The 22,429-nt window shown below is 45.1% G+C and overlaps 1 protein-coding gene across 3 annotated transcripts in view; it reads right to left on the reverse strand.

Annotated features, from left to right (window-relative positions):
• SERTAD2 (SERTA domain containing 2) overlaps positions 1-12,051 on the reverse strand; it is an 82,662-nt gene extending 70,611 nt beyond the window's left edge. The window contains exon 1 of one of the 3 annotated variants that reach the window (XM_065632499.1): positions 11,606-12,051. The gene's annotated coding sequence lies outside the window, so the exon portion shown is untranslated. The remainder of the gene's footprint in view (positions 1-11,605) is intronic. The other 2 variants (XM_065632500.1, XM_065632497.1) reach the window with 2 other exon arrangements.
• Between the last annotated feature and the right edge of the window lie 10,378 nt (positions 12,052-22,429).

Below are 22,429 nucleotides of genomic sequence, written 5' to 3' on the forward strand. Positions count from 1 at the left end.
GTAAGGTGGAATTTAGGCCATGGGAACCTGGTTTTCAGCCTCTCAGCAAGTAGAAATAGCCTCAGCAGACTCAAGCTGGAGAACATACACCCGCTGAGCATACACATACAAACACACATGCAAACACAACCATTCCGCCTCAGGGGTCCCCAGACTTCGAACTCCAACCTGTCACGAATTTATATACACGGAGCGTGTTGCAAGTGGACACCGCAGGTGAAGTGTGCAATGTGAACAACCTCCAACGGCCAACCATGCTCTGCAAGATCCAGAAGACAGTTTGCAAGGCAAGACACTGCATGTCACCCCTCATCCCTATTACCGCTGTACTGCTTACCCAAGTCAAGCTACTGAAATGTTTCCAAGAGCATAAGGAGTGTTACCTCCTTTCCATAGCTGTTATGTATCAGGAAAGATTGCAAGCAGATAATATCTCAGGCACAGGTAGGAAAGATGGCAGAGTTAATGTATCCAAATCTTTTTCACACATAAGCACACACCTTGAAATAAGGCAGACATGGTAATTGTGTTTATTACACTATAGCATAAACATCAATCATGAAGCTAAATAAAGTAACAAAACATCCCTACCTGAAGGGTCTTCTCCAGGCTATTATGCATCAAGGAAAGATAAAAGCAGAAGCTTGAGTCATAGCAAAAGAAAAGCTCTCCCCAGATACAAAGTTCACGACTGAGCCCCAATATGCAGGAGTATTTCACTCTCCAGGGAAGAGAGGCTTTCTACGACACCATTTTACACCCCAGCCCCTGAGTGTCCTCCCAAAAGCACTTTGGGAGGGAGCAGATAGTCTATCTCACACAGCATCCAGCTTCAGAACAGCAGGAGGGTTTCGCAGTCCCTGCCTGCTGCCACAACAGCTCCGAAGGACAGGGCACAGCTGTTCTCACCCAGAACAGGAACTCCGCTGCAGAAAGCCTACAGGCCACATCGGCCATCTCCCTCTCATCCAAATGCAAAGTACACTAGGGAACAACAGGCCAGTACTTCGCACTCCTGAGATCAGCATATCGCTGTCTAGAGTCAGCTAATAAGAGACATTAAGAACTGGGCTGCATCTTAAACCCACCCATTACAAAGAAGTAGAAAAGAGATTACTCCATTCGTGCACTAAGACAAGAACCTGTCCTTCAAAAAGCCGAAGTTCCTCACTTCATATACAAGACAGCAGCAGGAGTAGCCACAAGTCTGTAACCTCCGTGCAGCAGAGCAGGATTTAGCTCCTTCAGGTGAGGCAGGCTGATGATTTCCTCCCTGCCATTCCCACCTCGACCTAAGTTGGCTGAGGTCTTGCAAAGAACAGTGCCCTAAACGTCCAGACTATCTGGTGGGCAATGGAGAGATGACTCTCAGCTCCTGCAGCAGGAATAAGCCTGCCTTGCAGAACAGACACTGGTTAAAATGCAGAGCAAGGAAGGGGAGCAGAGAGGCTCTTACTGTTCGCACAGGCACTCCCCAGGGAGAAAGAGCCACTGGTCCCAGCTCTATGAACAATTGGTGCAAACACCAGCTCATTAAATGCACCAAAGGCCCTGGGGGCAGGCAGCACATCCTGGACTGTCCCCTACCTCATCACCAACTGTCCTTCAAAAGAAGGAAGCAACAAAGACATGTCCAATCCCATGGGCATACATTTGGTGAGTTTCAAGAGTGCCTCAAGAGGCTTCAGCAGAAGAACATCCAGCTTCTATGTGTAGATTTGAACTGCATATTGAGTTCATCACTGGTGCAAGATGAGGAGATGTCAAGGTATGCTCAGCAACAGAGAAAGGTAAAAAAATTTGTTAAAGCAGAGTATTAAGGGGGTCTTCTTTCTACTGCCCATTCCGACACCATGTTAAACACCCCTCTACAAAATCCCAGGCAATAAAATTATTTCTTGACATCACAGGAACGTTTGAGACTAAGTTAATTGAATTAGGGCCTTTGCCTTCTTGCAAATCAAGTGAAGGACAGAAAATATATATATATATATATATATAAAAAAGGTAGTCAGTTTACATGAATAACATATGACATTTAAAAAAACCAACCAAACAAACTTTTTTTCCTTGTGCACTCAATGCTACTAAATTTTGTCTCGTCCTGTGCAAAGCATACAAGGCTAGAAGCAAAACAGGGTCTTGTGCCACACTTGATGTTACACTGGCAGTGCTAGATGCCTTGCTGCTCATCTTCCCACACCTGAGGATGTCCTACAAGTACCCCACTGTTACCATTCACTCCATGTCACATTCTAATAGTAAAACAGTTCATCGCTGTTACTCCCGCTTCTTAGTTCTGGGGTCACCAAGGAGGCACCATAAACAAAAGCGAACAACATGCAACTGCTCTGTTTGTGTGTCCCGAGGACTGGCTCTGCATGCTGGTGCCTGAAGAACAAGCACATTGCAAAAGCATTATGTTTCCAGTGGCAAGATGGATGGGAAAAGTGCCAGCCACTAGCTGTAACCTTTTTGTCATGCCAATTGCTGGCTGCTATGAGGATGTACGTTAGATACCTCCTTAGAAGAGCTCTGCATCTCATCCTTCCAGATGGAGGAGGAATGATTCATACACACATAAACAATGCTAGAATGATGGATGGAGAGAAAACATTTTCTTTTTGTTTTCTGTTTTGTATTACAGACATGCTCAGTGGCCTTAATTGCAGCAAAAACTGAATCGAAGACGATGACACTTTGTGCCCCAAGGAACGCATGTGCAAAACCCCAGCACTGGCCTTGTCAAGCCTCATGTCGCACGCGCACACCTCATGTGCCTTATTCTCCCATTTTCTCATTTTCACAGCATTTCTCTGCACAGAACATGACAGAATAACTCCACTTACACAGCCATCACATCGCACAATGACAAATACAGGGGAAAGCGTCCAAGAGACAGATCAGGTGTCAGGGGCTCTAAACTGACCAAGGACTGACTTGTAATGCAGAAGGAAAGCAAAGGATCTCTTTTCTTTCCAGGCACACCAGGGACCAAAATGCACACATTTACTAGGCCTAGATGGCTGATAAATGCAGAACAGACAGAAGGCTCAGCAGTCAGAGCACTTGTCTGCATGGTGCCCATTTCTTTTGGGGAGGGCACCACATGTATACTCCTCCCCATCTCACCTGCACGGCTCCTTTGCCGCACACTCACACTCCTCTCAAGGGCCCCACATCCTATGAATCTCATTCTGTTTCTCAGTACTAACACCTGTAAATTCCCACCTATTTACTCTCCCCTGGCCTTTCTCAGATTTGTGAAGTCTTTGGAGCAGAGATTATCCATAAGCACTGGGAAACTGCCTGGAATATCCCGAGTCCTACTGCAAGTAAATAAACAAACAGCAATGCCTAAGCACGCAATCTGTATTAATGTTTTAAGCCAAGCATACAGCAGTCATCTCTGACAACAAAAGTGACGGCAGTCGCTTCTTCCTACAGACAGTAGTAGAAAATCTGCACGTTGGGGTACATCCACTGACCAGGAAAACCTTCAGATTTGCATCCCCTGGCACTCACTTCCCTTCTTCCCCCATCACATTATCCATTTCTGAAATCCACTTTTTAATATAAATCATTCTAATCAGTTTTGTGGCATGACAGCAATCCAGCCTAACCTTCAGAAATATGCATGCATGCACTGGCGATAGAACTTCTTCATTTCACAGGAGTCTTTCACAACAGCCTGATGCAGAGTTTGGGAGGATTTGGCAACCTTTCTTAACAGCACTCCTGTGGTAGCGACCCTTTCCTAAAGGGTGCTAAATGCATTCACCTACACTACTTCTCTTTCTAAAAGAAAGATTTTTCCTTAATCTCTCATTAAAGCCAGGGAAAAGTGTTCAAGAAGGATTTTTTCCTCTGCTGTTTTGCAGGTTAAAGAAATGTGACCTGTGGGTGGCAAAAGAGAGAATACCTGCAGTCCAATGCAGACCTTCTTTCTCATCCTACTCTTTTCTGAATGGAAAGATACAAGACAAGCTGGATAATTGCTCCTGCTCCTCTAGAATCACAGTTCAAGTGGCAAAGAAAAGGAAAGAAAAAACCAACACAAACCAACAAACACCACAAAAACCCCAGAAAAGCCCCAGAGTTAATAACAATTCTTAACTTTTCTTGGGTAAGGAGCACAGGCTACTTTCATAGCTCTTCAAAAAACCTCTATGCAGTTTGCCCACTCATGCTGCAACAGCTTCTGAAGGAATATGGATCCGTGGCTTTCCCATAAAACCAATAAGGTCTGAACCCCACATTGGGAAAGGAGAATTAAAACAAACAAACAAAAACCATAAGAAGCAGCAATTTAAACACAGTGCACTACCATCCTGTTAAATAACACGTTGAGAACTCATCTGCAAGTCTGTCTTGGCCAATGAGGGACATAAATCAGGAAGATATAGTAATACTCACTAGCATGCAATTAGTCACTGCTGTAAGCACTTTAAGTCTGGATTTCTTGGATTATAAAATTTCAAACAATGTTGTTTTACAGGAGTGATATGATAGCTGTCCAAGTGCCACAATCAAATTATGCTACCAGGACATTCGGGCAATGGATTATCACAGTAAAGGAAATGGATTATCACAGCTTTTATTCAGAACAAGGGAAGACTATTTCATCTTGAACATGGCAGGGGGGAGAGTAGAAGATGATACCTGAGATTTGAACCCCCTCCCCTTTGGACTTTCCAAGATAGCAATGCCACAAAAATCTGCCAATCTGAAAGGACAGAAACTGCCTGTCCCTAGAATCTGCACTGAAATATCTGAAAAGAGGGAATAAATTAAAAATATTCCAAATCAAAGGGCAGTTAAAACAGCCTCCTTGCGTTGGCTGGATGCTGGAAGGATGCCCTGTTCCTGGGCATTTTCCCATTGCATATCTGGTTGCTACATCTTTCACTTGATATCAGGCAACAACCAGCACCAGGCCTAGAGACTCCAGCTCTGTTTAGAAACTTTACTGTCCCATATGTTCCCTATCACAAGAACTAAGGCCACTTACCTTCCAAAACGTTCAAATTAGCAGGTTCAGCAAAGGATTGATGTGTTCCTTAAAAAGATTTAATAGCTTAAAGGTTCTCTTAAAAAGGCTGCACCTTTTACCTTTACATCACCACAGAAAACCTATCGCATTTTATATGTTGGTTCTCACATTGCATCACAAACAGCGCATTAGCTTTTTAATGTCACAATTTATTTTTTTAAGAGTATTTTGATACCTTTAACACATACATAGGTACTTTTTGGCACATGGTACTTAAGAGGCCCGATTCTGACCTCGATTTCTTTGGCAACGGCCAAATATTCCAGCACAGGATGAGGGAAAACCCACTAAATCTTAATCACATCCCTGTGCTGCAGTCTGAGAGATCACTACTAGCCATGACATATTAAAGACAAAAAAAAGACTAAAACAGAGAGACAGCCAAATAAATAGAAGCAGAAGGATGAAAAAAAAATTATAGAAACGAGCTCCACAAACCATAGAAGAAGTAAAAAACTTTCTTTGTTACAGCCCAGGGCACGTGTCTGAAGCTGATGACACCTGGGTATTATTCCTGGCTGTGGTCCTGACTCCTCCTGGGTGACTGCACCAGCTCATGTCACACCTCCAACAGGCTCTCCCTTCACATTTTCCTTTTGGACTAAGGGTCAGCGTTGGTGAACCGTTTCCTTGCCAAGAGCAGAGGACACTAAATATTACTGGCATCCCATACCCCAACACATGCCTTAGCACTGCACGACAGCGGCACAACCACTCTCCATACCAAAACCAAGAAGTGTGGGCCACGAAAAACAGGAGTTGGATGTCAGTCCCCCAGATTTCACATTCCCACTGTAAGCTTTTTAAGGAAGGATTGGTTGCTATTTATTTGTACCCTACATAGAGCAGTGTTATTCGGAGCTGTTAATGTGATTCTGTAAGAAAGCAGAAACACCAGTAGTTGATTAAGACTAGAAAGAACAACAACGAATGGGAAAAAAATGGCTGGAAAGAAGCAGAGGGAATTAAAAACAATGACAGAAAAGGAATTCAGGAGGAAAGAAAGAAAAGTGGGCAATGAAAAGATAGTCAGAAGAGAGGAAATAAACAAACAAAAAACCCAAATGTGAAAAAGGCATCCACAGGAATATGTGACTTCATTTCAACAAAAAAGAGGGTGCATGCTTTTCTCTTAATAAGAACATTAAATTTGCATAACCAAACAAGCAGTATTTTATTCTACTCCATGGAAAATATATAAATGTAGACTTCTAAATTTTGAACAGGAAGAATCCAAGCTATCAACGCACTTGTTCTCAGAACTAATGCTTTAACCACATTAGTAACAGCTTACAAAAAAGACAGCAAAGTGACTACAATTCTTTTCTCTATCTAGAAGCTACTTTTTCAGAGTCACCATCGCTACTGTAATTTTACAGTTACAAAAGACTTTATCCTTGTTATTTCTTGGGACCTTCCGCCCTATTTTACACGGTAGGAGCTAAAAAGGTTCTGTTCAGGTTCAACTGAGTTCTCTTCATCCCTGTTTTTTTGGTTTTGCTTTGTTTGTTTTTCCATTTCTGTGTTCTTAAACTGCCCTTAACTGGACACCCATGGTAATACCAGAGATATGAAGTACTGTGGATCGCTACAACTACAGGTAAATATTTTAGCAAATCAGGAGTTTACTTGCATGCTACGTTACTCCAACTCCCCTGACCTTCCTGGGACTTCACCTGCTCATAATCACTACAAAGCAGAGTGCCATTTCTAAGCTGTAGTCAAGCACTAAAAGCACCATGCTGGCCCTCACTAGCTCTATTTAATTAGAGATTAGCAGAAACAATAAAGCACAGGGAGAATATAAACATGATGTTGCCAGTTTCTCCGTAAAAAGGTTTGGGTTACCAAAGAGATAAGAAAGCGGCTGCCTATTTATTTGTGCTGCCGGACCAACAAGCTTACACACCCCCATCAGAATTCCCTCTAAAATGTCAACATGAACCATATTATTAATTTTCCAAGTTGCTGACCTTTACTGTTGCCTGCATCATAAACCCAGCATTTTGAACTGTTTCTATTCATACAAGAACATGCTCCGCACGCCTCACAATATCTGAACTCTCTACACACGCTGCTTACATGTCACAAAACAGATGCTCGTTGCCACATCCCTGAAGAAGCTGCCAAGTTGCACCTTCAGAGTTCCATAATGTCCCCCAGATCACCATCAGTTCTGCTATCCACCAGCCAAGTTTCCCATGTTCCCCTAAACGCCTTAGCGTATCTTCGCTTTAATAAAACGTTTCGGAGTATTTTATCAAGGGTCATAGCATACAGATTTTTAAATATAAAATAATTTGAACATGCACTTAAGTTTAATTTCAATCAGGAAGAATAAAAAAAAACCCAACAAGGTCCTTGGATTAGAAGACAGCCGTTCCCATTTACTGTTCCTCTCAATTAAAGTGTTTTCTATAGATCATCAGAACTTAATGTATCATACGCGTTACACAGTGCTCAACACAAGGCTGTCGATCTGTCATTTCTCTATAAGCGCTTAATGTGATGAATGATCTGGTTACTTGTCTTTCTGGTATAAAAGCAGGAGAAGATTTGAGACAAAGAAATAAAGGCCAATGCATATTACAGATTTCGCAGTGATTAATATCAGCCCTCCTGACTCATATCTCTGAAAACCGTTACGGTCACTATTTCTCTTTTATTTTTAGCGTGGATTTCAGTACATCTCATCAGAACCCTCCAAACACTTGAGATACTTTAATCTAAAGCAGAAACAGGAATGTCAGGAACATACAGCATTTGGTCTACAACAAACAACGCCACACCAGCACGTCATAAGAAAAAGAAGTGACCTTCACTCTTGCCTCTGCTGACAAACAGACACACTTGAAGCCACTTGCAGGCCAGGATGTTAGTGTGATTTCTGGAAGACAATCTAATAAATAAAGATTTAAAAGAGTTAAAAAAAAATCTGACTATTTATTGTCTGAACTGAAAAACCTGCCTTTCCAAATCAACTAATGGTTTGGCATGTCTACATGAAAGGCAGATGAACAAATAGCATCTTCCTTTTAACATGGAATCTGCAGTAAGAAATCAGCATTTTATTGATTTCCATAATACCATCTCTACAGCTTAACAAACTCACTCAGCTGCTAATGCTAATTCACTGATGCTATGGAGCCTTCCCATATAATTATACACTCTCCACTTCGCTGAGCCCCAGGGCGCTGTTTCTAACTTTCCAGAGGACCACTGAACCAAAAGTAGAAACAAAAAACGTCTCTTTCATTACCCAAAGCAAACTGCGAACCAAATTCTGCTTATTTAAATGGGAAATTAGAGAGACTTAATTTTTAAGGCAGGGAATTATCTGCTAGTCTGCATAGATTTTCAGATATCGTGACAACAAATTCTCATTTAAACTCTTCTCCCTATCCCTATTTGCTTTTTCTTCCTTAAGAGTACACAACTATACAACATATAAATATTGCAACAACTACAGTTTCTAGGGAGAGATTCTGAAGTCCTCCTCAGCTCAGAAGTGTTTCAAGAGGGTGATTCGGAATCACAGAGACTTTTGTGAATGTCACTATAATTAACATTATAAAAAAATTGTACAATGTTACCATTGCTATAGGGAATATTTTATAAGCGAATGTATATTTCAAAGATATTTTTAATAAGTTTTTCTTTAAAAAAAAACCTGAAACACCTTCTAAACCAAATTAAAGGAAGATATCTTCTCTGAGTCTAAAATCCAAAACGTCCTAAATAATTAATGAAGTAAACTCTGCCATTTTTCTCCATTTCTCAAACAAATCCAGCAGTCCACAACCAAGCAGACAGCTCCAGGATACTTCAGTAAGAGTTTTGCTGAATTAGGAACTGCAGAATCTGGCCCAATTAATCTAGTACTGTCTATCTGGAAAGAATGTGGTGAAACTCTGCAGTGTAAACCTCCCCAAATGGCTGTACCCAAGTCCTTTTTCTTGCTCCCTCCCCGTTTACCCTGCCTTGATGTTTCAGATCCAGCCGTACTGTATTCAGCACCTCCATCAACATTCAATATGCAGTTTGAGGAAAAACAGCTTAATTTTGCTGTGGTTTCCCATGCATGTATTGATTTGGAACCAGTTCATCTATTTCCTCTGAGAATGGTGAAATGTGTGGATTTTTGTTCAAACAAACAAATAAGTTGACAGTATCAATCCAGAGTTGGAGAGCCTCTAAAAACAATCTAGTTTGCATAATTAATGTTAATTACAATAACATCTCAATCAGTGACACAAAAGCTTAGCAATGAACACAGTCATACAAGGAAGTGAAAACATGAAACAAACACGAAAGAATTGTGTCTTGTTCTGAAACAGTATCAGGTAAACTTTCAAGAGAGTTATAAATAAGAACATAAAAACAGAAGACAGTTCTGCTTTATTAGACGTATTTTCTTTACAAGCTGCTTAGTAGGGAGCTTTCTTCTGAGACTCTAAGACAGTGGATCTGAGCTGTGGACACACCAGATAATATTATCTTTCTACAACATCATGTCCAAGCCATTATCAACTGCTTTAAAGAAAAACAACTGAGGGCCTGATCCTGCTGCCAGTGATTTTGATAACAAACCTTTAAACAATGTGCTGTGAATGTTTAGGGGGGTTCTGGAGAACGAGAGGAAGGAAAAAAAAAAAAACAACCCTAACTTGAACACCACATGTAGGTATGGGTTCCCTCAGGCACAGAGGAATTTCAGGACAAGACAATGAACTTCTCAACAATCTTTTTCCTACTTCCCACAGCAACGAGGGAAAGCTAAACACACAGGAAACTTACCTGCCTGTTTCACTGGTAGCACAGATCTTGGGGTTCTTTGTACAGTCACTTAACAGAGCAGCTTTACATTTAATCCTCAGTTTTCTTCACAATCCAAGAAAAATAGTTATCCAATAAGGTCTTATTTCAGGGGAAGGGTAAAAAATAGTTATAAAAAATAAGCGCCATTACCTCACCCAGATTGGTACTGTAGTACACAAGTAGTCATACAAGCATCGCAGGGAGCTCTTGCGCAGTAAAGTACCACTCAGTGTGAGTAAGGGTGGCGTAATTGGGTCTGATGAGAGAATGAATCAGAGCTTGTCACGTCACTACTATAGGGGCCTTTCTGAAAACATGGGTTTCTCGATTACTTTTCACATCAATGCAAATCTGGTCCATTAAGGTTAACGAAGTTACACTGGTGCTAAAAGTGGTACCAGAGGAGAAGCAAGTCCTCTTCATATTGACTTAACAGGCCACAGCTCAAGGACCCTCCATAAAGGCGAAATAACAGACGTTTAGGAAGTTTTTGGGTTACGTTGGGCAAGTTACTCCTTGGGATAAGGCCTGATTTTCTGTTTGGTAAAAATCTCAGGGCTGATATTTTTTGTTTCCCTCCCTCTCTTTATAGATAGAAGCAAGACAAGATTTGTTAAAGATTTCATTTCCTCTAGAAATTTATTGATCTTAAGCATACTTAAAACTACAATTAAGTAGTCACTAACTAAAGCCATACTTTTCTACTTCTCATTTACAAGAGCGCTTGCCTTTCATCTTAACAAAAGTTCAGTAGATTTATTTTTCAGATGTCTGAGAAAGATGATTTTGGAGTGCTGTGAGGTTTGGTAAACCTTCAATTCAGCAATTAGTTTCCATATGATATGAATTACAAAGACCAAGCAATTAATATTAATAACTAAACCCAGCAAAGTACTAAGGGTTCAGACGCCCTGTGTATGGAAATGCTGCCGTGCTTGCTGGGGTTCTCCACGTATCTGTTTTATTTTAGCTACTCTGAATGTACAGCACATGAGAACATACACCACATTCACATTTCTGAAAATACATTAAGAAGGGGGAAAAAAAATCAATAGCAATGAAACAGAAAAAAACCCATTTTACATTAAGTGCTCCCGATATCAATCCAAGCCACCAAAACTTCCTACTGTGGACCACGGCTTCACCCTATGGTACACGCATTGTCCTGCCCAGCCAAGTCAAGCCCAGGTAATAGCTGATGAGGTGGGGAGGAGAATAGTGCACCTGGAAATAAAAAAGGTGGGTTTCCCTGGTCTTCAGAGCGGGACAGTGGCCCAGACCGGAGAGCATCTTTCGGGAGCCCCTTGCCCCTCACATCAACCTTCATCACAGCCTCAACCGTGCTTTCAACCAGGGGAAAAATAACATAAAAATTACAATCACATGTGTCACCGGCAGCATGACACGCATTTGTAGCTGGCAACGACGCCAGGTGGTTTTTTTTTTTTTCTTTTATTATTTTTTTTTCTTCCCCCCCCTTTTTTTCCAGTCCGAAGAGGGAAAGTATCGCCCCGGCCGGTGCCAGGCTGCGCTGCGACGCGAATGCCCCCAACTTTCCAGCAGTTGGCAGCGAACAGAAACACCCGGACCCGCCGCCGCGCTCCCCCCCGCGCCCCGCCGGCTCCCTGGACAACCGGCGGCTGCCCCGGCCCATCGCCCACCCCTCACCCCCCCACACCACGCACCCGGCAGGCAGAAAGGAGCGAGCCCGGGAAGGCCGTGCCCGGCACTCACCCGCTCCGGGGGGCTCCGCGGCGAGGGCCGTTGAGAACCGCTGAGAGAAGCGCTGAGGGGAGCGGGGGGCGGCCGAGCGGGGGGCGGGAAAAAGAGTCAACGGAGAGGGGACGCTGGGGGGGGGGGATGAGGAGGCAGTTGAGGTGGGGGACAGGGGTGAGGAATTTAAACCGGGTGAATTGATTTAAAATGAGCGTGCGGCGAGGCGCCGGGCTGCGCGGCGGAGGAGGCGGCGGCCGGGCGCTGAGGCGGCCGTGCTCTATCCCATGCCGCTGCGGTGGCCCCGGGCAGCGGTTGCAGCCGAGCTGAGGGGGAAGTTGGGGCCGCAGCCGGCGGGGAGGATGTGACACCGGGACAAGTACGGCCCGCCAGCCATGTACCGGGGGAGGAGGCGGGGGAGGCGGCGGCCCGCGCGCAGGGGGCCGGGGCAGCCCAGGCAGCGCCGCCCGCCCGCACACGGCATTTAACGGCGCTGACGGGCCGCGCCGTGACTCACACACGGGAGTTAGTCACAGGGTGGGACCGGAGGGGGGGGGGAGGCCGCCCCGCCCCGCCCCCCGGGAGACCCGCCAGCCTACGGGGCGCCGCGGCCCGGCGGATTGGCGTGGCGGCTGGCCAATGGGCGCACGGATCTGCCGCCAGCGCTGGAGCGGCCCCTTCGGCCCAACGAGTCTTCTGAGGACACTGCCGCGAAGTGTTGGGGAGGGCTGGAGGGACCCCCGCGGGGCGGGAGCTGCGCCTTGGCCTGCCGCCGCGGCCAACCAGCATGGAGGATTGGGTTGATGGGCGGCCCGGTCCGGCCCAATCAAACTGTGCAGGGGAAGCGGAGGGAGGGGGGAGAAGCATTTCCTCCCGCCCCCTCCGCGGGAGTTGGTCACGCAGAGAGCGGAGGGCGGGGGAGGGAGCGTGACTGGAGCCAGCCAGCGGGCGGGCGGCCCGACCCGGGGGAGGGGCGCGGGCATCCAGCCGGCCCTGAGGGCAGTGGGTGGGGGCGCCGAGTCGGCTCCGGTGTGAGGGCGTGGGCGGGGGCTACCTCAGCGAGCGGTGGGGGCGGGCATCGAGCTGTTACCTCAGCGAGCGGACGGGGGGTGGTACCGAGCCGCTGGTTACCTCAGCGAGCCGGGACACGGAGCTGGCTGAGCTGGGGGTTACCTCAGTGCGGGGGGGCACCGAGCTCGGCGAGGCGGGAGTTACCTCAGTGAACAGGGACACGGAACCGGCCAGGGCGGGGGCTACCTCAGCGAGGGGGCACAGCGAGCTGGCTGAGCCGGGGGTTACCTCAGCGAGGGGGGACAGCGAGCTGGCTGAGCCGGGGGTTACCTCAGCGAGGGGGGACAGCGAGCTGGCTGAGCCGGGGGTTACCTCAGCGAGGGGGGACAGCGAGCTGGCTGAGCCGGGGGTTACCTCAGCGAGGGGGGACAGCGAGCTGGCTGAGCCGGGGGTTACCTCAGCGAACGGCGGCACCGAGCCCGCCGAGGCGGGAGTTGCCTCAGCGAGCGAGGCGGAGTCGGGCGGGGCGGAGGGAGCGGGCGCGGCTCCTCCGCGACCCCGGGGTGGGGAATGGCTCCCCCCAGGGCTGCCTGCGGAGCGGGGCCGGCGGCCGGGAGGTGTCCGGGGCGGAGTGCGCTCGCCCCGGGGCAGCGCGGCGGTGCCAAGGTCATTTCCCGCGGGAGGAAGGAGATCGGGGCTGGGGCCTGCGCCAGGGGAAGGCGGTGCGGCCCCGCCGGCACCGGGCGGGGAAGGGCCAGCCGGGCGCCGGGTGTGGGGTAAAAAGCCTGAGGGGGAGGCTGACTGTAGCCAGCTCGGCTGTGACAGCCTCGGCTTCCCCCAGCCCCAAAGAACCCCGGCGTTTGGAAGTAGGAAGTTGGGGTTTGCTTGTGTTTGACAGGTGTCACAGCTCAAGGTCTGAGTATTTCCACCTCCCTCCCCCACCTTTTTTTTTTTTTTTTTCTGACAGAACAAAGCACATCTCAGGTTCCGGCGTGATGTCAAAATTTGACCAGATGAATGAAAAAGTAAAAGTAATAGCACTGACAGCTGCATTACAAAGAGCAATTCCTCTTGTGCTGCGGGGGGGAATTGACAGAGAGGAGCAGTATCAGTGGTGTAAGAAAGCAACGCTGTTTTCACAAATGATTAAGATTGGAAGAATTTATTTCAAGTGAGGAAAAAATGCCTGCTAGGAGTTTCCAACAAATACTGGAGCCTTACCAAAAATATAATGCTGGTGAAGGAAATGAGATAATTGAATTGTGTTTCATCTCTACATACAAACTTTTACACTAAGACCTGTTTTTGCACTAAAAGCATAAAATAACTGATAGACTTCTGTAACATAATGAGATAATGCTATAGGAATAGGGGACTACACCGGTGTTCTTCCAGGCTGCAAAAATGCACTATTTTGTTTGCTTTACATCTTATTTCTTGGACAGAGTGCCGTAGATAGAGATTTTTTTTTTTCTTATTTTGGCATCCACAGTACTTGAAGAGCTGAAAAACTATAACCTGCAATAATTTGTTCTTGTTTTTCAGTTTAGAAATAGTGGGATTAATTACAAGTTTTTCCTGCTTGCTTTTATCAAGATCCAGGGAGATGGAGTGAAGATTTCACAGTTCCTCATTTGAAACAGGAATGTTAAATCACACGCCGAAAAAAATGCCCTTCTGAGTTGTCTCTGAGCATCTAAGGCACGATCCTGCCAGCTGTCCTGTAGTCCACAGTGTCTTGCAAGAAATCCCAGATGGATGGTAGTCAAATTGCCCTAGTATGAACAGGAAAGAAAAACAAGACCAGTAAGGCCATCATGTCGGGGCGGGGGGGGGGGGGGCAGGAGGGGAAGGAAAAAAAAGAAAAAAGTGGTAGCTTACAGATGTAGTTGGTTTTGAATGTGGGTTTTTCGTTTTGTGTTTTTTTTTTTTTAAATTTCATCAAGGAATGATCAGAAGTGGAGTCTTATGCCTTTCCGAGCATCTAGTGCTGGCACACAGTGAATTTTAAGAAATCAGCTATAATTTTTGGTGCTCTAAGTTTGCCCCCAAACACTATGAAACATACCTGATTTTATGCTTTAGGGTGTTGCTTGCTAACACTTTCTCAATCATGCTGAGGGTCCAGGGAGTTTCTTACATGTAGAATTCCTTGGGCAGTGGTGCTGCTCTGCTCATTGGCTGCATAATGCCATAAACATTTCAATTCTAAGATAATATTGGGAAAATAATAACTACCCTATCTTCCCTGTTTCTTCACTCCACTTCGAAAGCATCTGAAGGCTTCTCCACCCTGACTGGCACGTTCATAAAACTTTGAGGATTTGTTGACTAATATTTCCTTTTCTGTTGGAATCTGCTGAGCTCTGCTATTGTAAATGCTCTTGCTTTAACTGCTCTTGGATTAGAGTAAACTGAATCCTCCCTATTGTTATTTTATTGCATTTTATTTTATGCATACTGCATTTTGCTCTTCTTTGGAGCGATTTGCTGTTTGCATTAAAACTTATGAATAAGAACATGCATTTTGTTCACCACAAATTTCCATTGAAACCTTGGTGTAAGGGATCCATTTCAGCTAATCATTTGGAATAGCAAAGGATTTCCATAAGTGATGCCCTTATTTTAATAGCAAAAGCAGAGAGTTTAAGATCTGTTGTCTTTTTTTTCCTGTCTTTTTTTCCTGCCATAGTAAGAGGTTAAAACACTTGCAAGGTTCTGCAACCTTCAGCAATGCTCACGCACTGATTGGCACTTAGTGACTTGTGAATACTGCACAAAAGAGGGCTTTGCATCAGATTCCATGCAATTTGGCAAATAAAATGAAGAACAGAATATTTATCTTTCAATTATATATATACACACCCCCCCCCCTTCAAAGAACCGAAAGGGATGGGACTTTCTGGGTAGATTGCCTTTTTTTGTATTAATAGTTGTATCTTCTTTAACAGCAATATTCTAACAGAACTGAGAGAGAAATTCAGCTGGTGGAATTTAGGCATGATTGCTTCTGGAGGGTGGAAGTCTATAAGCAATCATCCTGCTCTGCTGCTACAACCTACTACAAGGGCTTCGTGCGTGCGCGCTCCTGGAGACATCAGCCGAGGTAATATTTCATATCATTGCAGTGCTGCAGTTTTCTCAATGTACAGCAGTTTTTCTTCAGGGCCGGTGCTGGGGAGGAGGCAATTATAAGAAGATCTTGGCTTTTACTTTTAAAATCTCAATTTCACAGTTACAGAGAAAAGTTTGGAAGTGTGACCCACTGCCACAAGGCAATTTCTGTTTGAAGTGCTTTATTTTGGGTTTTTTTGTGGGATTTTTTTTGTTGTTTTTTTGTTTTTTGGGGTTTTTTTTGCGAGTTTGGTTGTGTAGGTTCAGTTGTTTAGGGAGCTTGTTTGCTTCAGCTGAGCTGAGCCAAGCTACTCTTCAGTTAAGACTGGGTTTAGAAGTTATAGCATTTCTACCAAACTGCTTCAAAACTGCTTATGGTTAAACTAGTGCCACTTAGGCAAGGATCAGCTCAGCAGGGGTAGTTGCCATCCCTGGCTTGGAAATTCAGTAGCTCTCCCTCCACAATTTGTGTGTGGTGCAAAACTCTGGAGGAATGTCACGTGTCTTGGGTTTGGCTCCAGCTTTACCTGTAGGTTTCCACAGCTGCTGCTGCAGAAGTTGTTAAAGAAACAAACCACAAAACCAGAAGTAAAAGGAGCTGAGGCAACCAGGTCTGCTTGAGGTGTGCAGTGTGCCTGGAGCTGGGGTAGGTCCCAGGAGCTTGATGCAGCTCTCCCACCCTTGTGAATAGGGAGGAATTCCCCTGAAGCCCATGGATTTGAGGTTTCAAAGCCAAAATCACAGTCTGGCAAGAGGGGCCTGATCTCTCCATTTGCATCCATGCACATCTTGAGCAGTCAGAAATCTTTGATCCCCGTGCAGGTGCCTTGGTGACATAAACTTCATGTTCAGCTGCATCTTCCAGGGAGCATCAGAAGGTGTGTATTGTGTTCAGGAGAATACTTGCTAAAAATATTTCTTGAGTGTAACTGAGATTATTTGGTAGATAGTTTGAAGCAAAGACCTCGGAGCCTGGCTGTTTTACTGCACCATAGTTGTTTACAAAATAAGGTGGTTTAGTTAGTTATTGACCTCAGGGAATACCTTTAAAATCTGCACATACTCACTTATATGTGAATAAAAGCAGCGAATTTCCTTCAGCTGTGTTTGCTTTTTGAAAACATTCCAGTCAATTAGATTAGCAGCTAGAAATGTTTATGGAAAGAATTTTAAGCCCATTTTGGAGGGTATTCATGGAAAGCAAAATTTTATCTCAAGAATGCAGTCATCTTACTGGGTGTTACTTTATGTTCGTCAACTCAGGGAACGCAAACCAGTAGTATATGTATGATTTGTTCAGGTCGTGTATCTCTCCTGTTCATCCAGTCTTGTCTGTTTTTCTGCTGCGCCAGGGATGGAAAATGTAACATTTTATTTCTTCGCTTCACACCTTCCGCATTTCCCTCTGCACAGAGGGCTCCTTTCTTGAGCAACAGTGAAAGTAAACTGCTATCACAAAGCAAACTTGGGGCCCTGCAATATAAAACCGCTCCCTGCAGTATTTAAATTCCTTTGAAAACCATCCTCTGCCATATGTCTGTAAACACTGTCCAGCTGCAACGAGCTTATAGATTCTTGGAGACCATCTGAATTTAGCAAAAAAATAACAGTACTGAGTGCTGAGATGGAGTCAATTGCCATTTTGATAATTTCATGTAGATCTTCAGATATTTTTTTATTCTTTCTCTGTTCACAATTGTTAGGTAGAACTGGAAACAAAGGTATACCAGTGTAACATACTTACTTTTCTTAAATCAGGTTCATGTTTCTAAATAGTTATATGAAAATTACTATGTTTATTACAGGACATACGGTATAATTGTGCAGTTTAAAAGACTGAGATTTAAGTTTAATGTCATTACTCCCATCACATAATCAGGCTAATGTGCATGCTCCCGCAGTTTAGCATCACATTCCTGATCCCTTTGCTTAGCAAATGCCCAAGTGAGAAGATCCAGAGCTCTTGTTGCAAGAAAACAGACCCTCCTTTACCTAAAAAGAAAAATATCTGTAGTGGTTTTTATCCCTAAAGCATGCCATTTACACACGTGTTTGTAAGCTGCTCATACACCTCACACTGTGCTGCTTCTGTTGGTTAACAGTTTTGGCTGTCCAGTGTCACTGTGTCCCCAGACAGCACTGTCAAACACCAACTTTTTATGTAACTTTAAAACCCAAATTATTTCACTAGTATCTTGTAAGTACTTCTGCTCAAACAGCTTTATTGCCTAGTTCACAAACATTTCTGATCTAATACATGAAAGTATACTGTGCTGAGTTACTTGTATTATTACCAGAAACCACATGACACTTTTCATATTAAAATACAATATTGGACACTTCACTCTTAAGTCCAAAGTCTGAACCACAGTTTAAATATTTTCTTTTATTTTTTTCCCCAACATTTATCATGAAAACTAGCACAATTTTTACAAAGGCTTCTTAAATGCTTGAAGGGTATTTGTTTGCAAACTTCCACAGCCAAATGTGCCAGAAGGTTTAAAATTACCTGCAGCACCTCAGAGCCTCCAGTTGTCATCTGACTGCAGCCCGTTCAGGGCAGGAGCCATATGGTTTGTCCTGCTTAGGAATGGAGTGGCAGAACTGGAACAACGACAAAAATGCAATAAATAATAGTGATGAACCAACCGCACTTCCTCTGCCAAACACCAAGTGTTAAGTACTTGTGGCAGGGATGCTTTTGCATGGTCCATAATAACAAGATTTAGTTGTAGGAAATACCTATTGAGAAAATATCAAACACAAAAGTTTGAGAAAATTCAGCTGCCTGTGGACAAGCACACTGAATTCAAGAGGAAATTATATCCTATGAGGTGTTTGTCCAGCTTGAATTACAAGTTCATCAAAATCAGGGTTTTATTTTAGGACAGCTATCAGTTGTTGTAAGCCACAACCACCAATTCCTTACCCGTTGGTTCTGGCAGAAAGTGGGGTATAAATGAAAGGAACAATTTTAGTCATATGGCAATTTGGCAAAGTGCTTTCACATTTTAATTATGCTGCGGAAAAGTCAAGGCTAGATCTGTGTCAGTGGAGGGATAATTTGCTGTTACGGTTTATGACTGTGCCTCTCCAAAATTGAAGAACCAAGAACTGGAGAACAAAACCAAATTTTCCTGTTTAGGCTGTCGGTTCTGATCTCCTTTTAAAACAGCCTTCGGGAGTCATCCTGACATTTTACTGGCTCATCCCACACTTGTAGGGTGACAATGGAGTTCTCAAGGCAGGACTGGAGCATCTCCAGGTTGAGAAGGATGCAAAAGGCAAGTGTCCTGGCTGCCAGTCATGGCACAGCGTTCAACATTCTGAGAGGAATCCGTACATGCTGACCTGGCTCTGTAAAAGGGTCTGTAGGCTTTCAGCTCTGCAGTGGAGTGGTGTGAGGAGGGCGGACCATGGGTTACGTGGCTTTTCAGTATCACACTGTGTGCCCTCCAGCGTGGTCAGATGAGAAGGACTGCTTTCCCTATGCCAGGGTACTTCCCATCCCCTTCCCATCAACTTGTTTTTAAACAGTTGCAGTCTGCTCACCTTAGCAGGGAGAGCAAGCACAATTTTGTGAGACCTCTAAAGGAGCTGCATAGTGGTAAAAATAATTTTATTTCTCTTACTCAGTTTTCAGACCCATAGCCCCAGTCATGACAGAGCTCCCAGTAAGATGTCTTTAGCAAGAGCCTCATGCACATTGAGGTTTTAAAACATGATCAGAAAGCTTTTCTAAAAAATAAAAAGAATTTTAAAAGCATAATTCATTAGCTTTGGGACTAGCTATTTGCAGTTGGGTATGCGGTTCCTCTCCAAGGAGAAAGGCCCAGACACGGTTGTTTGCCAGCATCACTACAAGCCTCAGCCCCACCGGGGGATGTGGCCGGGTTTGGTGCTGCACATCCCTCCCCAGCAGCAGGAGGCAGCCCCAGAGCCTGCAAGTCTGCGCAGATAAGCATGGAGCTGGGTGCCATACAAAACCAGAGAGGTAAAGTGATTTACTTAAAGATAAGGCTGGTCTTTCCTGAGAAGACACTACTGCCCTTTGATTGCTTTATCTCTGCAATGCTGATGGAGCTGCAAGGAACCGAGTCTCCCAGGCAGCGCAATGGTTAATTCAACATGAAAGCAGAAGGAAAACGTTTTGCTACAGATTTAATTCCCACAGTTGTCCTCCCTTACCTCTGTTGTAAACCTGAGGGCCTGCATGCAGGCAGCAGCATTTCTGTTAGAAATGCTTCTGACAATAAATATTGTGAAAATCAGTGTTGTTTTGTTAAAAAAAAATGGATGTGCACCTCCAGTGACCTCTATTTTGCACTTCACTGAAGTGATTATAAATGGCTTTACTTCTCCATCAACGCCTTCACTTTGGACACTATTCATTGTTTTTACCTTGCTGCCCATATCCAGGTGTACTGAATTTTTTACTCACATTTCCACATGCTGCCTTTGCCCCATACTGAGGCAGACTGTGCTTCTGCAACAGTGACTCAAAACTTACTGCTGTGGTTATCCATGCTGAAGGAGCACCCAGGATCAATGCACGGATACCATTTCAACCCATGGTTCAGCTTGGTCCTCATCGACTTGACCACCATCGTGAGAACAGGGCAGGGGCTGGAAAGACGCATGGGTGACAAGGGTATTGGACCGGTGGGTCTGTCCTTCAGAGGGCTGTGGCCTGGCCCTGTGGTCAGGAGAGCATCAGGAGATGTCACAGGCCAAAATAAGGGTGAAGGCTCAGCCTTGGAGATGGGAAGAGACACGGGGGGGGATGTGCTTGGCAGGAACTGGGGAAATTTGCTGAGCTCAATAGAGAGATCTCCCGCTCTCTGGGCTTTATCCAGCCCTGCCGAGGAATAGCCGAGCCAATGCCAGGAACAGGAACGTGAAACTGTGCAAAGACAGAGTGGGGGGGAAAAAAAAAAGGCAGAAAAGACAAATCCAAGCTGAAAAGCTGCGAGGGAAGAACACCAGAGCAAAAAGCCCGGTGTGCTGGAAATAATTTGTTCAGACTGAATCTGCCAAGTGATTTTGATAACGGAGGGACAGAAACCTCGCAGTGCTTGGGAATGTTGCGCTTGGACCCACTGGTTTATTTACAGCGTTTCTTTTGCTCCCTCTCCTCTGCTGAGCTAAAGCCACTGAGCGAGATGGAAGGAGGGAGGGAGAAAAAGAGAGGCCGAGAGCCTTCTGCGGTCGTCGGGGGCCTATAAATAGCTGGTGAAGTCTTCTAATACCAATAGAGTGCGTCATTATGGCCCTCCCCGGCTCCTCTCGGCAGCAGCCACGCCAGCGGGAGCAGGAGCTGCGGCAGCACCCAGAGCCGAGCAGCTGGGCTTGGCAGGGACGGAGCTGGGAGCAGGGGGCCGGGAGGTGCAAGGGGGGTTGCACGCTGTCTGCTGCAGTCTGTCTCAGGAAGAACATGGGGGGAAAGATGAGCCATACATCCTTACAAGCTCCCTCACCTGGGTGTTGCAAAGCGTATTCTGATTCTTTCTGCGTTGGCTGCCCAGTGAGCACCAGGGAAATACCTCTTCCTGGAATAAATGGGCATCCAGGGTCTGTGTCTCTGCCTGACTTGAATGTTGGGGGGATTTCTGAAGTCTTGCCTTGCTGTTTGCTCTCCTGCCTTGCTCCTCCTCAGCCCATGCTAAGGTCAGAGGAGGAAGAAGAGGTGATAGAGTAAGCTCAGCAAGATGGGCAGGCTGGTTCAGTGCCACCAGCCAGTGATGCCTTCTCTGCAGGTTTAAATGTTGCTCTCAAAGGTGACTAAAGGCAAAAGTCTGAGGGATGCTAGAGGGGATTCCTAGCCCAAATTTCCCCGCTTCGTCACCACCTCCCCACACCACTGGAGATAACCTGCTTGTAAATAAGGCTGCTCTTCCTACCTGGTCTTTTTAAACGGTTGCTGTCTAATCCAGATGTCAAAGCTGGGGTGTTAGAAGACCTGTTGCCTTCATTTTCTGAGCTCCCACTATCAGCCCCTCAGATACAGCAAGCTATGGTAAAGCACTTCTTGCAAAGATCTCCCATTTAAGATGGTATAAAATGCTTGCATAAATATGGGGAGAACTTTTTTTAAATGAGGCTCTGGTAATTTTCCCTTTTTTTTTTTTTTTTGCAACACTGCCATGTTTTTTGAGCATCCTGACCTGCTTTATTTCAGTCCCTTCTCTTCTCCGCCTGCTTTGTACTGCTTCATTGTTCCCTGGTACGTTTTGCAAACTCAGATGCAATTTGGTGTGTGTTTCCTTATCAGACACCAGTTTCAGTGACTTACGATGCCACTGATAAAAGGATGAGAATGGACTGTCCAAATCTCACTGGTTTCAACCATCTCCTAAAAGAAATTTTTCATTACAGAGCAGTGTGGATATTGTTTGTGTCAATCCAACAGAAAGATGTGGAGTAACCCACTGGCGAGTCCTATCTATCTGGATCTACTTGCTCAAAAATCAACCTGTTAAACAAAAAGATGCCAGGCTGAGAGCGGCACATCTCTCTACCAAGCCAATGCCATGAGATACGCCCCTTTTCAAGGAAGATGGTAAATTCTCCCAGATTTGAGGCTTTCTGTGGGATCCACCAACATTGTATCAATGTCCAGTGCAGGAACCATCTCTCCGTGAAATCACACTGCATCCAGCAACTGAAGAACCCTCCAGGGATCCTTATTTCCTAAATTTCCTGGAGATGTTGATGGCCCAG

The sequence above is a fragment of the Caloenas nicobarica genome, chromosome 3 (genome assembly GCF_036013445.1).
Source record: "Caloenas nicobarica isolate bCalNic1 chromosome 3, bCalNic1.hap1, whole genome shotgun sequence".
NCBI lineage: Eukaryota > Metazoa > Chordata > Aves > Columbiformes > Columbidae > Caloenas > Caloenas nicobarica.